The following is an 18039-nucleotide window of genomic DNA, read 5'->3' as shown; positions in this document are numbered from 1 at the left end:
TCAAGTGAAGTTTTTGTGGGTGATTGGCATACTAGTCAAATAACAGTCTGATCATGCATTGCTAGTGGTGATCAGGTAGGCCTTCGTTTACCTTTGTTCATTGTTGTTTATCCATGATTTCAAATAAGAATCCCCCAATGGCTTTTTAGTGCAAATCATTAGCCCAAATTACGCAAAGTAACTACTTCAGCACGAGTTAAAGCCCAAATTATGCAAAATAACGAATTGAGTTTAAATCATTTGCTGACAGCTTGGTCCCCCCAATTAAAAAATCCTATCTGCGCCCCTGAAGAGTGTACATTATCAATGAAGGAGTTTATTTAGTTATGAACTCTGTTTATATGGTCATTTAACTCTTCCTTATGGACATCCCATAACTAGTAAATACAGCAGAGTACTTTTACTTTGTCCTTTTTACACATCTGCTAATGACTCTCTTTAACTACTACATTTATTAACAATAGAACACAGGAAAAATACATTTCTATGACAGTTGACAAGCCTGTAAGCAACCTACCAGAGAACAAGACAGTAGGTTACCTACCAGAGAACAAGACAGTAGGTTACCTACCAGAGGACAAGACAGTAGGTTACCTACCAGAGGACAAGACAGTAGGTTACCTACCAGAGAACAAGACAGTAGGTTACCTACCAGACAACAAGACAGTAGGTTACCTACCAGACAACAAGACAGTAGGTTACCTACCAGAGGACAAGACAGTAGGTTACCTACCAGAGGACAAGACAGTAGGTTACCTACCAGACAACAAGACAGTAGGTTACCTACCAGAGGACAAGACAGTAGGTTACCTACCAGACAACAAGACAGTAGGTTACCTACCAGACAACAAGACAGTAGGTTACCTACCAGACAACAAGACAGTATGTTACCTACCAGAGTGACATAAGTGACAAAGTGGTTTCTCATCAGAATGTGTCCAACTAGAACAACCGGTCCAACCAGGTACAAACTGTGTTCCTGTCTGTCACATGACTGTACATGATTACTGTCAGATACAGATATCAGAGGGACAGGAGGGAACACACAGCAACACACAGAGCAGGTGAACAGGAGGGAGAACACAGCAACACACAGAGCAGGAGAACAGGAGGGAGAACACAGCAACACACAGAGCAGGAGAACAGGAGGGAGAACACAGCAACACACAGAGCAGGTGAACAGGGAAACTACATACTTCATGGTGAGTACCAGACATTCATGGTTATGGACATTAATATCACAGAGTCAGTTATCTGAAGTAATGATGTGGTACTGAGGAGGATTAAAGACCTATAGGTTCCAGTAGTAATGATGTGGTACTGAGGAGGATTAAAGACCTATAGGTTCCAGTAGTAATGATGTGGTACTGAGGAGGATTAAAGACCTATAGGTTCCAGTAGTAATGATGTGGTACTGAGGAGGATTAAAGACCTATAGGTTCCAGTAGTAATGATGTGGTACTGAGGAGGATTAAAGACCTATAGGTTCCAGTAGTAATGATGTGGTACTGAGGAGGATTAAAGCCCTATAGGTTCCAGTAGTAATTATGTGGTACTGAGGAGGATTAAAGACCTATAAGTTCCAGAAGTAATTATGTGGTACTGAGGAGGATTAAAGACCTATAGGTTCCAGTAGTAATGATGTGGTCATCAAACTTTGATTGTCGTTCTGTATTGGAAGGCTTTCAGTTATATACCCAATGCATTCATACAGCAGAACAAAAACAACAAAGAACACGACTGATTTTCTATAGTTGTTAATTGAAAATCACAGAATGTCTGTAATAATAATAGTAAAGCCAAGAGCACATAAGCAGAGTGTTCAGATGTTAAGGAAACTTCAGGAAATGTTGAGTGAAAAACAACTGTATTTCCTCATTCACAGACTAGTGATGTTGATCACTAAACCTAATGAACTGAATGGAATGCAGGAGAGTGAGTTTTTACTGATACTGCAGTCAGTGTTTTATTAGCATGCAATCATTCGGTAATAGATGTTTTTGATTTTCCGTAGTATGTGTACTGTACTGGTCACTGTACATTCCATAGCCTAGAACATACAGTATACTCTGGACTTAATTAATGTCATTGATTAAAAATGTTGAATAGATATAAAAAAACGTAATCAATTACATTTTTATGACTTAGTGAGTAATTTAATATTACTCTAAATGTTTTTATCTAATTCAGACAAAAGGGTTAAAAAATAACAATCGACCTGTTATAATGTGTAATTGTCATTTAATTTTAATGTTGTGTGTAAACAAAGCTTTTCTTTCACATTTGCTTTCCTGATATTTGATTGAAACTAAATCCTCTTCTAAAATAAACTCCAGTATGCAAGAGGTTTGGCCTATAGTGTACCCTTTCTAAAAACTATTTGCATCTATCTTCACTCTCATAGCAGTCTGATGAGGGTGTAACCAGAAGTTGGACTCACAGGGACATTCACACATTGTGTGTCCGATACAGTTGGGCATGTAGTTTTACAGTAAAAATGTAACAGTGAGTGTTGTGAGTGTCTTATAGACTGTCTACTGATCATTAGGTCTGTTATAGTCATGTTGATATTCTGTGTCTGTCCTTCAGTGGTATAGACTGTCTACTGATCATTAGGTCTGTTATAGTCATGTTGATATTCTGTGTGTCTGTCCTTCAGTGGTATAGACTGTCTACTGATCATTAGGTCTGTTATAGTCATGTTGATATTCTGTGTGTCTGTCCTTCAGTGGTATAGACTGTCTACTGATCATTAGGTCTGTTATAGTCATGTTGATATTCTGTGTGTCTGTCCTTCAGTGGTATAGACTGTCTACTGATCATTAGGTCTGTTATAGTCATGTTGATATTCTGTGTGTCTGTCCTTCGGTGGTATAGACTGTCTACTGATCATTAGGTTTGTTATAGTCATGTTGATATTCTGTGTCTGTCCTTCATTGGTATAGACTGTCTACTGATCATTAGGTCTGTTATAGTCATGTTGATATTTTGTGTGTCTGTCCTTTAGTGGTATAGACTGTCTACTGATCATTAGGTCTGTTATAGTCATGTTGATATTCTGTGTGTCTGTCCTTCAGTTGTATAGACTGTCTACTGATCATTAGGTCTGTTATAGTCATGTTGATATTCTGTGTGTCTGTCCTTCAGTGGTATAGACTGTCTACTGATCATTAGGTCTGTTATAGTCATGTTGATATTCTGTGTGTCTGTCCTTTAGTGGTATAGACTGTCTACTGATCATTAGGACTGTTATAGTCATGTTGATATTCTGTGTGTCTGTCCTTCAGTATTATAGATTCTGGGTTGTTAAAGAGCAGATAACTAGAGATAAAGAACAGGGCACCAGCCTTCTATCAGGGAGGCTCTGGTCTGTACTATGTGATGGCAATTTCTAAAATCCAAATAGTTGTATGAAAATGGTAGATAAGACAGGAGAAATCAATTGCGCAATAAACGGTTTTAATCTTGTTTTCAAGGAGAAAGTATACAGGTTACAAAGTAACAGTGGATAGTCTCTAAATAAAAACATCATTTCGACAGTATTTATTACATAGGAAAAGGGGTGTGGTAAGATGCTGCCATCTGTTTCATGTCAATCAAACACCTTTCCCTTTGTTCTATCACACAAGTCAAATGCTATCTTCCCCCACCTTATCCTTCCTGCCATAATGTTTACTGTAGTGTTTACCCAAAGGGGCCAACTGGCCTTACTGCCCCCTGTTGTATCTTCTCCTATCCTGTCCTAAACCCATTGATCTCCATCTGGACAGACAATAGATGCCCCCTATGAAAATACCAGATCCCACACATTCCTGTACCTATCTTAACAGTGGGACTCAGTCCTTTACTCAGAGAGAATACATTGTATAAAGAAATTTCCAGAACAACTAGTAGTTGTTGTTTTCTTCCTGTAAAATGTGATGACATGTATTTCAGTTGTGACACTTAATGTAGAACAGTTAATAAACAGATTCATAAATTTACATTAGAGAATCTATACTAGCTAACAGGGATCATTAACAGATTCATTATTTACATTAGAGAGTCTAGACAAGCTGATAGGAATAATAAACAGATTCATCACTAACATTAGAGAATCTAGACCAGCTGACTGGGATCATAAACAGATTAATCACTAACATTAGAGAATCTAGACCAGCTGACAGGGATCATAAACTGATTCATCACTAACATTAGAGAATCTACACCAGCTGACTGGGATAATAAACAGATTCATCACTAACATTAGAGAATCTAGACCAGCTGACTGGGATCATAAACAGATTCATCACTAACATTAGAGAATCTAGACCAGCTGACAGGGATCATAAACAGATTCATCACTAACATTAGAGAATCTAGACCAGCTGACAGGGATAATTAACAGATTCATCGTTAACATTTGACTCTGATACCACACACAGTCTGTCTTTCCACAGTCATGGGGCTTTATCAGTAGGCCAGGATCACACTACAACCTAGTAGACAATGTTCTTCAGCCATGGTTCTGGGGACACACAGTCACCTGTTATACAGACTTATTTAAAGCCCCATAAGTAACAACTTGTAAATGTGTATCTTTAGCAAAAGTAATGAGATGAAATGTCTGTTAGCTCCACCTCCTGGTGACTGAGGTAATAAAGGTGTGGAGAAGTGTCCTGGTAACACAAATGAAAACAAATGTAAAGTCTTTACAGGATCCATGTTCAACTGATGGAGCAACATATTTTCATTAATCTTCAAACTGGAAAACATGGAGGTTAATGTTAGTCAGACTTCATTTTCAAAGACAATGTAAATCAGTTGGTCTACTGTATGTTTTCAGTAAAATACTTTTGAATAGGGAAGTCAAAACAAGATCAGTCCGTGTTTGTAAGTGATGTTTATTTGTTTGTTCAAGGTAATGTGTAATTCTTTTCAGGTTGTGTCTGATTTAGGAAATGTTTTTGCATTATGTGTTTAAAGGGGAGAGGAATGAACTAAGCCTCTAAAATGAATCTATCTGGGGAGAGAGAAGAGAAAGGCACTGCCTCTAAAACGAGTCTAACTGTGGAGAGAGCTGAAGAGAGCCCTGACTCTAAAATGAGTCTCCCTGGGAAACATGAAACCGACGCTAAAAGGTCAGATTGTAATTTTAATATTAAAATATTATAATAATAATATTCTGATAGTAACACTATTATAATAATTTTATGATATGATATTGACACTGTAACAATATTGTGATTATTATATTAACACTGTAATATTAATGTTATGATATCCTACAGTGGGCTTAGTGACACACAGTGTTTCTCTACTCTGGTTGAGTATATAAAAAGCTCAATGGGTCATTAGTCCCTCTATTGATGCCAAATATCAACTGTTGACCCACTGAGCATTTCTGAATAGTCACCACATGGTACTGTTAGTACAAAAAAACACAACAAATCAACAAAAATACCTTTTTTCACAACAACATCTGATAGTGACTGAGTAAAAAAAAAACATCTAGACAGATATATTTCACATTGAAACACATTATGTTCATACAAAGTTAATGAATAACGTTAAGTTTTCTTCACTACAGTTGTGGCCAAAAGTTTTGAGAATGACCCAAATAATAAGTTTCACAAGGTCTGCTGCTTCAGTGTCTAGACATTTTTGTCAGATGTTACTTTAATTAGAAGGTATTCCATAAGTTACAATGGCTTTGATTGACAATTACTTAATTACAATTACTAAGTTTATGCAAAGAGTCAGTATTTGCAGTGTTGACCCCTCTTTTTCAAGACTTCTGGAATCCACCCTGGCGTGCTGTCTATTAACTTCTGGTCCACATCCTGACTGATGGCAGCCCATTCTTGCATAATTAATGCTTGGAGTTTGTCAGATTTTCTAGGTTTTTGTTTGTCCACCCTCCTTTTGAGGATTGACCAACATTTCTCAATGGGACTAAGATCTGGGGAGTTTCCTGGCCTTGGACCCAACATTTTGATGTTTTATTCCCAAGCCACTTAGTTATCACTGTTGCCTTATGGCAAGGTGCTTCATCATGCTGGAAAAGGGATTATTCGTCACCACACTGCTCTTGGATGGTTGGGAGAATTTGCCCTCTGAGGATGTGTTGGTACCATTCTTTATTCATGGCTGTGTTGTTAGGCAAATTTGTGAGTGAGCCCACTCCCTTGGCTGAGAAGCAACCCCACACATGAATGTTCTCAGGATGCTTTACGAGGGCTGATGGTAGCGCTCACCTTGTCTTTTCCGGTTTTTTTCTGGATGCCCCAAACAATCAGAAAGGGGATTCATCAGAGAAAATGACTTTACCCCAGTCCTCAGCAGTCCAATCCCTGTACCTTTTGCAGGATATCAGTCTGTCCCTGATATTTTTCCTGGAGAGAAGTGGCTTCTTTGCTGCCCTTCTTGACACCAGGCCATCCTCCAAAAGTCTTCACCTCACTGTGCGTGCAGATGCACTCACAACTGCCTGCTGCCATTCCTGAACAACCTCTGCCCTGGTGGTTCCCCGATCCCCCAGCTGAATCAACTTTAGGAGACGGTCCTGGTGGTGCCCCGATGCCCCAGCTGGATCAACTTTAGGAGACGGTCCTGGTGGTGCCCCGATCCCCCAGCTGAATCAACTTTAGGAGACGGTCCTGGAGGTCCCCCGATCCCCCAGCTGAATCAACTTTAGGAGACGTTCCTGGTGGTGCCCCGATCCCCCAGCTGAATCAACTTTAGGAGACGTTCCTGGCACTTGCTGGACTTCCTTGGGTGCCCTGAAGTCTTCTTCACAACAATTGAACCTCTCTCCTTGAAGTCCTTGATGATCCAATGAATGGTTGATTTAGGTGCAATCTTACTAGCAGCAATATCCTTGACTGTGAAGCCCTTTTTGTGCAAAGCAATGATGACGGCACGTGTTTCCTTGCAGGTAACTATGTTTAACAGAGGAAGAACAATGATTCCAAGCACCACCCTCCTTTTAAAGCTTCCAGTCTGTTATTCTAACTCAATCAGCATGACAGAGTGATCTCCAGCCTTGTCCTCTTCAACACTCTCCCCTGTGTTAACGAGAGAATCACTGACATGTCAGCTGGTCCTTTTGTGGCAGGGCTGAAATGCAGTGGATTTTTTTTGTGAGGGGGGGTTAAGTTAATTTTCATGGCTAGGAGGGACTTTTAAATGAATTGCAATTAATCTGATCACTCTTCATAACAATCTGGAGTATATGCAAATTGCCATCATAAAAACTGAGGCAGTAGACTTTGTGAAAAATTATATTTGTGTCATTCTCAAAACTTTTGGCAATGACTGTATAGTTAAAATACCTTTTACAGTCACTATGCTCATTGTTCATTGATCAACACACAAACATTAGGTTAGTATACTGTATGTACAGTAGAGAGAACAAGTTTTACACTGCCGATTTTGCAGGTTTTCCCACTAGACAGAATCTAAAACACCAGCCACGACCCATCTTCAATGCTCTTACTGAGGGAAGGAGGTTGTTGGCCAAGATCTCGAGATACATGGCCCCATCCATCTTCCCCTCAATACGGTGCAGTCGTCCAGTCCCCTTTGCAGAAAAGCATCCCCAAAGAATGATGTTTCCACCTCCATGCTTCACGGTTGGGATGGTGTTCTTGGGATTGTACTCATCCTTCTTCTTCCTCCAAACACGGCAAGTGGAGTTGAGACCAAAAAAGCTCTTTTTGTCTCATCAGACCACATGACCTTCTCCCATTCCTCCTCTGGATCATCCAGATGGTCATTGGCAAACTTCAGACGGGCCTGGACATGCGCTGGCTTGAGCAGGGGGACCTTGCGTGTGCTGCAGGATTTTAATCCATGACGCCGTAGTGTGTTACTAATGGTTTTCTTTGAGACTGTGGTCCCAGCTCTCTTCAGTTCATTGACCTGGTCCTGCCGTGTAGTTCTGGGCTGATCCCTCACCTTCCTCATGATCATTGATGCCCCTCGAGGTGAGATCTTGCATGGAGCCCCAGACCGAGGGAGATTGACGTAATCTTGAACTTCTTCCATTTTCTAATAATTGCGCCAAACAGTTTTGATGTCCTTACACAGCTCTCTGGTCTAAGCCATTGTGGAATGGTTGGAGTCTGTTTGATTGAGTGTGTGGACAGGTGTCTTTTATACAGGTAACAAGTTCAAACAGGTGCAGTTAATACAGGTAATGAGTGGAGAACAGGAGGGTTTCTTAAAGAAAAACTAAAAGGTCTTTGAGAGCCAGAATTCTTACTGGTTGGTAGGTGATCAAATACTTATGTCATGCAATAAAATGCTATTTAATTATTTACAAATCATTCAATGTGATTTTCTGGATTTTTGTTTTAGTTTCTGTCTCTCACAGTTGAAGAGTACCTATGATAAAAATTACAGACCTCTACATGCTCTGTAAGTAGGAACTAACTGATTGTTACAATGACTGAAAGAATTGAAGTAATATTTTTTTTGTGTCGTCCTTTTCTCCCGCAATTGAAAACCTTTCAGGTCAATGGTTGTCCGGGTTAAATAATCATGAACAGAGAATAAAAAAAATGGCCTACTAAATTAATTTTGAAATGAAATACCATTCTAAGAATGTATGTTTTCTCATCTCATAGTAGTTGAGAGAGGCAATTATGGTTTCTGTTGTTTTGAAGCCTAACCTATCAGGAGAGACCAGCCTCCCCTGTACCCAGCTGTGTGTCCATGAAGAGTGACTGGTCTATGGATCAACCTATAGTGTTAAAAGAGAGAGTTTTTTCTACTGAACACAGGTAGGAACTTGTGGGTCATGGACAGTTAGTAAACAACACTTTTACTTAGATCCTCATTAGTTGACAATATAAACACATACATTTATGTAATTAAGTAGGGGTTCTCATCATATTTACAATAAAACTAATTTCGGAATTAAATAATTTGTATGTTTATGACCTTTTTTTTCAAAACTCTAAGCATATCTGATATTGTACAACAAACAAGGTCAAACATCAGTGAAGATCAAGTACCGCATTGTACATTGTACCATGGTAATAAATTATTCAGATAAATAACAAAATTTATGTTACCATATTTATTAAGATGCATCAAATGAAGCTGGTACAATGGGAATATAATGCATTATTGTAATATACCCACTAAATTGAAAATAGTTTGTTTGTGGTATTTTATTCAAAATTATGGGCATTTGTAATCTTCATTTATAGGTCCCAAGCCCGTTTTGGGTTCCCTGTGTTGTCAACAAGAAATGTGGGAGAACATAAAGTGCCGTATATTAGTAATTTGTAAGAGGTCTTGCTCTACTGTTGTTCTCACTAGCCTGTATAGTAGTCAGTTAGTTGACAGAGAGCAAGGCAACTAAACAAAGGCTGAGGAACCAGATAAACATTATTGAAAATGTTATATAGAAGGTGAGGAATTCATTAAACATACAAAATGTTTTGCTATGTTCTAGGTACTGGTGTATATGTTAATTAATCTTTGAAATACAGGTTTCTATTTAATATTGAAGCTATAGGTGTTTTAGTGTAATAATTCAGCTATTAAACTACACTTTCAAAATATGTATTACATATCAGTAAAATCCTGAAATTGTTAAATTACACTTTTAATGTGTGTAATAATTATTCATGTACATGTTTTTCAATAATAATTACATCCTCAATCACAAAATCAAAATTGTTACATTTACACAAGGCCGTTAAGAGTCAACTATTTTTAGTTGGTTCAAACACACCAATCACTCCTAATTTCACCATATACAAAACCCTGGTTCCTCCTTCATTATTATTTATAGGGTCCAGAAAGAGAGACAGACTCACTGTGTCCAAATACACCAATCACTACTAAGAAAGTCCACTATGAACAAAAACACTTCTGTTTTTTATTTACCGTCATCATTTTCAGGGAGCATATAAAGGGACCAGCATCTCCTGTACCCAGCTGTGTGTCCATGAAGAGTGACTGGTCTATGGATCAACCTGTAAAACTCAGAGAGGGAGACTTCTCTACTGATCAAAGGTAATACAAACTCATGGGTCTATGTCAGTGATTTTTAACATTGTCTCTTATTTGTTTATTTTGTTTCCATTATCTGATTGCCACAACAACTGCTAATCTTCCTGGGTTCAACATTTAACCAAAAGGACATTACAGGCAAACCAAATCTTTACAATGTACATACATTTAACAAAAATATGTATGAAGATGAAATTAAATACATCATAATATAAACAATAGAAAGGAAATAATGTTTACGTTTTTACATCTCTCAGTGTTGTTTTTATCATGCATAATGACTTTTCCTGTTTTATAAAACTTTCACTATGAAAGTCTGCCCTCATAAAAATAGAAAACATTTGGTACTTACAGCATGTTTGAGTCTGAATTATGGAAATGTATGACACTGTTGGTCTTAAAATATGATGGTCCTACCATAAAAAACGCCATGCTATTGCATCATTTATATCATTGTATAGATTTGGCTCATGGAAATGGTTAACCTGCATTATACATTGTACCATGGAAATAAATAATTCAGATAAATAACAAAAATTATTTATCTGAGTACCTCAAGTCTCTGGATGTTGTGGGGCTCTCTTGGTTGACACGCCTGTGCAACATCGCGTGGCGGTCGGGGACAGTGCCTCTGGGATGGCAGACCGGGGGGGTGGTCCCTCTTTTTAAGAAGGGGGACCGGAGGGTGTGTTCCAACTATAGGGGGATCACACTTCTCAGCCTCCCCGGGAAAGTCTATGCCAGGGTTCTGGAGAGGAGAATACGGCCGATAGTAGAACCTCAGATTCAGGAGGAACAGTGTGGTTTTCGTCCGGGCCGTGGAACACTGGACCAGCTCTATACACTCTACGGGGTGTTGGAGGGTTCATGGGAGTTTGCCCAACCAGTCCACATGTGTTTTGTGGATTTGGAGAAGGCATTCAACTGTGTCCCTCGCGGCATCCTGTGGAGAGTGCTTCGGGAATATGGGGTCCTGGGTCCTTTGCTAAGGGCTGGCAGGTCCCTGTACGTCCGAAGCAGGAGCTTGGTCCGCATTGCCGGCAGTAAGTCAGACTTGTTCCCAGTGCATGTTGGACTCCGGCAGGGCTGCCCTTTGTCACCGGTTCTGTTCATAATTTTTATGGACAGAATTTCTAGGCGCAGCCAGGGGCCGGAGGGTGTCAGGTTTGGGGACCACACGATTTCGTCTTTGCTCTTTGCAGATGATGATGTCGTGTTGGCCCCTTCAAACCAGGACCTTCAGCATGCGCTGGGACGGTTTGCAGCCGAGTGTGAAGTGGTGGGGATGAGAATCAGTACCTCCAAATCCGAGGCCATGGCCCTCAGTTGGAAAAGGGTGGCTTGCCCACTTCAGGTTGGTGGAGATGTGCCTGCCTCAAGTGGAGGAGTTTAAGTATCTAGGGATCTTGTTCACGAGTGAGGGAAGGATGGAACGGGAGATTGACAGACGGATCGGTGCAGCTTCTGCAGTAATGCAGTCGATGTATCGGTCTGTCGTGGTGAAGAAAGAGCTGAGCCTCAAGGCAAAGCTCTTGATTTACCGGTCAATCTACGTTCCTACACTCACCTATGGTCATGAGCTTTGGGTCATGACCGAAAGGACAAGATCCCGGATACAGGCGGCCGAAATGAGCTTTCTCCACAGGGTGGCTGGGCGATCCCTTAGAGATAGGGTGAGAAGCTCAGTCACCCGGGAGGAGCTTGGAGTAGAGCCGCTGCTCCTCCACATCGAGAGGGGTCAGCTGAGGTGGCTTGGGCATCTGTTTCGGATGCCTCCGGAACGCCTTCCTGGGAAGGTGTTTTCCGGTCCCGTCCCACCAGGAGGAGACCCCGGGGAAGACCTAGGACACGCTGGAGGGACTATGTCTCCCGGCTGGCCTGGGAATGCCTCGGTGTCCCCCCGGAAGAGCTGGAGGAAGTGTCTGGGGAGAGGGAAGTCTGGGCATCTCTGCTTAGACTGCTGCCCCCACGACCCGGCCCCGGATGAAGCGGAAGAAGATGAATAAAAAAAATATATATAACAAAATAAAATAACAAAAATTATGTTACCATATTTATTAAGATGCATCAATCGAAGCTGGTACAATGAGAGTATAATGCATTTTTGTAATATACCCACTAAATTGAAAACATTTTGTTTTTGGTATTTTATTCAAAATCATCGGCATTTGTAATCTTCATTTATAGGTCCCAAGGCCGTTTTGGTTTCCCAGTGTTGTCAACCAGTAATGTGGGAGAACATGAAGTGCTATATATTCTTAGTAATTTGCAAGAGGTGTTGGTCTTGTCTCGGCCAGCAGAGGGAGCCACTTACTCCAGTAGTTGATTAACCCGCTCTCACTCTACTGTTGTTCTCACCAGCCTGTCTAGTAGTCAGTTAGTTGACAGAGAGCAAGACAACTAAACAAAGGCTGAGGAACCAGATAAACATTATTTAAAACGTTATATAGAAGGTGAGGAATTCATAAAACATACGATATGAAACACCACGCTAAGGAGACTGTATGTACGATATAATTGTTATTTTGTGATTACCTTTTTATAGTTTTATTAAATTATAAATATGTCAGCATTGAAGCTAACTTCGGCTATCGTATCAAACACACACACGAGGAACCAATGTACATGTAATCTGTTTTTGTTAGAAATAATACTTCCATTGCCATTAGATGACTTCCAATGCCTTTATTACAAATGGGTTTTAGTAACTTCAGATTTAGAATTGTATTGTGGCCTTGTCAAAGGAAAGAGACTTACAAATTATATTGAAAAATACAACCAGAGAACCAGTTAAATTCTTTAACATGTTTTTTAATTGTGAGTTAATAGGATTTCAGAACCCACATGATTCTGTTACAGAGCTACAATAGTCATTGTTGGATTATAAATAGTAGCATTTGTTGATTTTGTATTTGAAAAAAGTTGTTAGTTCTGAAATTGGAAGCACAAAACTGTGAGTCTGTAAAACTCTGGAAGTGTAGATGTGATGTCATGTTTTGTCCACAGAGACCAACAGGAGAGATCAGAGTCTGAGATTCTCAGTGGTCAATCTGTCCAGAGTCATCAAACAGACCTGTCTTCTGTCTTCAGTGTATGTGGCCCTGTTATGTACATTTGTTTCTGTATACCTCAAGTGAAGTTAACCTGTCAATCTTACATGCATTTGTTAATATTGTTCTGAAATTTATTTACTTTAATTCAGTCTAATTTCAGCTTTTTCACTTTCACTTTTTCACTTTCAGTTACTTGAACAGAAGGTCATGATATTTGTGAAGAATGAGTTGAAGAGGTTCAAGACAATGCTGAGTTCAGATCTCCCAGAAGGCTTTGAGAGTCAGAGGGAGGATGAGGAAGGTGTGGACCCTGAAGATGAGAAGCAGGAGAGCAGTGCCAAAGAGGGGGCTCTGAAGATCACACTGCATGTCCTGAGGAACATGAACCAGAAGGATCTTGCTGACACACTGGAGAAAAGTAAGTGTTTTCTGACTTTACTGTTGAATGTTCCAAATTATATTTATAGTGACCTTGAGACAACGTATAACAACCTCTTCTGTGTTGAAGAACTTAACATAGAAGAAAGTTACCATACTGTCATTTAAAGGAAAGTTCACATTCTCTGTTATTTGTTATTTTATAAAATACTGTAAGCATTTATAGAGATGTCATTGATATCATCTGGGTTATTTATTTCAGATGAGCTTGCTGTGATTTGTCGTGAACACAAATCTAACCTGAAGAAGAAGTGTCAGTGCTTATTTGAGGGTATCGCTAAACAAGGGAACCCAACACTTCTCAATAAGATCTACACAGAGCTCTACATCACAGAGGGTGGAAGTGGAGGAGTCAATAATGAACATGAGGTGAGACAGATTGAGACAACAACCAGGAAACAAACAAGACCGGAGACAGCAATCAAATGTAATGACATCTTCAAACCCATACCTGGACAGGACAAACCTATCAGAACTGTGCTGACAAAGGGAGTCGCTGGAATTGGAAAAACTGTTTCTGTGCAAAAGTTCATTCTGGACTGGGCTGAAGGAAAAGCTAATCAGGATGTCCAATTTGTATTTCCCCTCCCTTTCAGGGAGCTTAATTTGATGAAGGGGGAAGAACTCAGTTTGATTCAACTCATCAATCATTTCTCAATAGAAACCAAAAAAGCAGTAAACTCTGACTACAACAAATACAAAGTTCTGTTCATCTTTGATGGTCTGGATGAGTGTCGACTGCCCCTTGACTTCCAGAACAACAAGAGCTGTTGTGATGTGACAGAGTCAACCTCAGTGGATGTGCTGCTGACAAACCTCATCAAGGGAAATCTTCTTCCCTCTGCTCTCCTCTGGATTACTACCAGACCTGCAGCAGCCAATCAGATCCCTTCAGAGTGTGTTGACCTGGTGACAGAGGTGAGAGGGTTCAATGACCCCCAGAAAGAGGAGTACTTCAGGAAGAGATTCAGTGATGAGGACCTGGCCAGCAGAATCATCTCACACATAAAGACATCAAGAAGCCTCCACATCATGTGTCACATACCAGTCTTCTGTTGGATCGTTGCTACAATCCTTGAGCACATGTTGACTACAGATGATAAAGGAGAGCTGCCCAAGACCCTAACAGACATGTACTCACACTTCCTTGTGTTTCAGTCCACACACAGGAATGTAAAGTATGATGGGAAAAAAGAGACAGATCCACACTGGAATAAAGAGAACATTCTGACCCTGGGAAAACTGGCTTTTAACCACCTACAGAAAGGCAATCTGATATTCTATGAAGAAGACCTGAAAGAGTGTGACATTGATATCAATGAAGCATCAGTGTACTCAGGAGTCTGTACACAGATCTTTAAAGAGGAATCTGGGTGGAACCAGGACAAGGTGTTCTGCTTTATCCATCTGAGCATTCAGGAGTTTCTAGCTGCTGTATATGTGTTTCTGTCATTCAACAACAATAATAAGAATCTAATGGATGAAAAACAATCAACCAACAGGAACGTTTCAGTGCAGTTAAGAGACCAAGTAACATTCTACAAGACTGCTGTGAATAAAGCTTTCCAGAGTAAGACTGGACACCTGGACCTTTTCCTCCGCTTCCTTCTGGGTCTCTCACTGGAGTCAAATCAGAAGCATTTACGAGGTCTACTGACAAAGACCAGAAGCAGCTCACAGAGCCATAAAGAAACTGTCAATTACATCAAGGAGAAGATCAGGAATAATCCCTCTTCAGAGAGGTGCATCAATCTGTTCCACTGTCTGAATGAACTGAATGACCATTCTCTAGTGGAGGAGATCCAAAGATACCTGAGTTCAGGAAGTCTCTCCAGAGAAGAACTGTCACCTGCACAGTGGTCAGCTCTGGTCTTTGTGTTACTGACTTCAGAAGAGGAGATTGATGTGTTTGACCTGAAGAAATACTCCAGATCTGAGAAAGGTCTTCTGGGGTTGTTGCCAGTGATCAAAACCTGCAGAACGGCTCTGTAAGTACAGTCATGAAAATTACCCCCTCCCCCAACACAAACCCTCTTTTTACATCTACAGTATATTTACTGACATGACAGCACTGATGATTTTCTAAATAGGAAGCAGAGGCGTCGCTGGGATCACAACACATTTGGGGTTTAGCCCTCCCCCCAGACAGGAAGTACAGGGTTGTGAATGTACACACTAGCAGTCTACACGTCTACATTGTCATAATGCATCAGAATTATAGAGGAATAGATATGGGGCTATTTCTTTATTATTATTTTCTTTGGTCAATTTGAGATACGGGGCTTTTCATAAAAGATCTGGGGCTATAGACCCAGACGCCCAGGCCTAACAACACCACTGATAGGAGGTTACATTCGTGTGTCATATATATACAGGCAATGTCAGTTTTAAAAGGATGTCCTTTAGTAAAGTTGACATGACAATGATGTGATATATATAGTATATTCTAATGTTATTCTAAACCAAGCGTGCCGCACAAGCCCTGAAAAGTGAAGCCAAAACGTCTCGATCGCCCCCTGGTGAGTGGTCCCAGTATAGGTCATAAACCCCGCCCTCCCCATGTTATTCAATGGGACGCGAGACCAACTAAACAATTAAATTACCCTTCAAATATATTTTTTCCGAAGCTGGTTTCTGTCATTTACTGTAGTTTGTATCACGCTAATGTAAATTCAAGAGTTTGTTTTTAAAATAAGTTTGTTTTTAGTTAGTTATTTAATGCTCTAAAAACGGTGGTGTGACGTCGTGATTCACAGCTGTGATTGACAGCTATCTGAGCCGAGGAGCCACTGAATCTTCGGAGGACTGAGGAGATTGGAACTTTACATTTAATCTCTAAATTTCTATAATTAATATAATTTCACACGGACATAATGGGTTGTTCTGCAGTACATTGTGCTAACCGATCTGGCATTTCCAATCGATCTTTGAATTTTTTTCGGTAAGTTAAATTTATAAGCTATTTAATTAGTAAATAAATGTAATGGGCTAGCTAACGTTAGCTAAAAGACAACAAGCCTCGTTAATAGCCATGTTAATAGCTAGCAGGTGATCGTTAGCTAGAAGTTACCAATTATTTTTGTATTAGGCCTATTCTAAATTAAGGTTAAACATGATGTAAGTTAGGCTATAACATATCGTCTAGGTTTAACAAGCAAAGGTTGTACTGTACTTGGACTTGCGATTGATTACGGTGTGCGCATTCTGCGAGGGAGATTGAGGGCGGGGCACAGGGGTGGGGCCGTTGATTTCGCGGCTTTACGGCTTTACTTCCTTCTCGCTACTGCGCATAACTACTGCGCAGAACTGGTCCCAAGATCGCTATCTGCGCAGACGCAAGTCCAAGATGTCAGCGTCGTATCAGGACACTGGTGGCTTCATTTTTCACCAATGGAAAAGAGCGAAAGGGCGTCGTCCATTATATATACAGTCTATGTTCTAAACTATTGTTCTGTTTGTGACATCATGATATTCTCTCTCCAGACTGTCAGGTTGTGGAATCACTGAGGAAGGCTGTGCTTCTCTGGTCTCAGCTCTGAAGTCAAACCCCTCACACCTGAAAGAATTGGATCTGAGTAACAATCAGCCAGAGGATTCAGGAGTGAAGAAACTCTCTGCTTTGATGGAGGATCCACAATGTAGACTGGAGACTCTGAGGTGAGTAATAGTAGTTAATTTTTATATTTAATATAACATAGTGATCATTAACATTATAATAATACAACAGAGGTGTTACACTACAACAAGGGACTAAAAACAGCTGCTGTTGTCAATGGGTGAACCTCCACCAGCCCTGAGCTCCCAGCAGGACAGTCCCCAACCACCTGGTGAAGTCCACTGTTCACTGGTACAATATAAATGTTCACTGCTCTTCTATAATTAAACCAGCATGAATATATATTAGATTGAATATATATTAGATTGTTTCACCTTGCGTATTGGGTCACTGTATATTTCACTGCTGCCTGTTTGATCAGAAATATTTCAGGTAATGTGTGAGTTTGTTGTGTTCAGAGATTCCAAATATACTGTATATATTCTAATAGGAAATATAATTGACTAATCAAAGGCTGTAACAGAACAGATTTTACTAGATAATTAAGTTGACTTAGTCTAATTATCGTTACAGTCCTATTTTCCAGGTTTATCAACCATTCAAACTAATTTTCATTTCAACCCTCTGATGTCCACATATCCACACCTCTTTGTCTGTTTATTATCATTCCTGCTACTCCTCCCCTCACACATACACACACACACACACACACACACACACACATACACATTAACACACACACACACACACACATTCGCGCACACACACACACACACACACACTTACTCTTCCTTGAACAACAGTACTGTATATTTATTGACTGAGAACATTGATGATTTTCTATACAGGATTTCTATACATTCTAGGGTCATGTATTGGCAATGTCAGTTTTAAAAGTATGTCCTTTAGTAAAGTTGACATGACAATGATGTGATATATAGAGGATATTCTAATGTTATTCTGAACTATTGTTCTGTTTGTGAC

The 18039-nt window shown here is 40.0% G+C and overlaps 1 long non-coding RNA gene and 1 pseudogene across 2 annotated transcripts; both read left to right on the top strand.

Annotated features, from left to right (window-relative positions):
• The window catches only part of LOC114834060, a 202607-nt pseudogene extending 188134 nt beyond the window's left edge, over positions 1-14473 (top strand).
• Positions 1119-13086, top strand: LOC117595303. 2 transcript variants are annotated; one of them, XR_004576501.1, is made up of 4 exons: positions 1119-1202; positions 4966-5120; positions 9898-10011; positions 13015-13086. It is a non-coding gene; the product is annotated as an uncharacterized LOC117595303 (long non-coding RNA). The 2 variants fall into 2 exon arrangements; XR_004576500.1 differs by lacking the exons at positions 9898-10011; positions 13015-13086 and adding an exon at positions 8649-8894.
• Positions 14474-18039: the final 3566 nt, after the last annotated feature.

The sequence above is a fragment of the Esox lucius genome, chromosome 11 (genome assembly GCF_011004845.1).
Source record: "Esox lucius isolate fEsoLuc1 chromosome 11, fEsoLuc1.pri, whole genome shotgun sequence".
Classification (NCBI taxonomy): Eukaryota; Metazoa; Chordata; class Actinopteri; order Esociformes; family Esocidae; genus Esox; species Esox lucius.
This window is presented reverse-complemented; position numbering and strand designations above follow the sequence as displayed.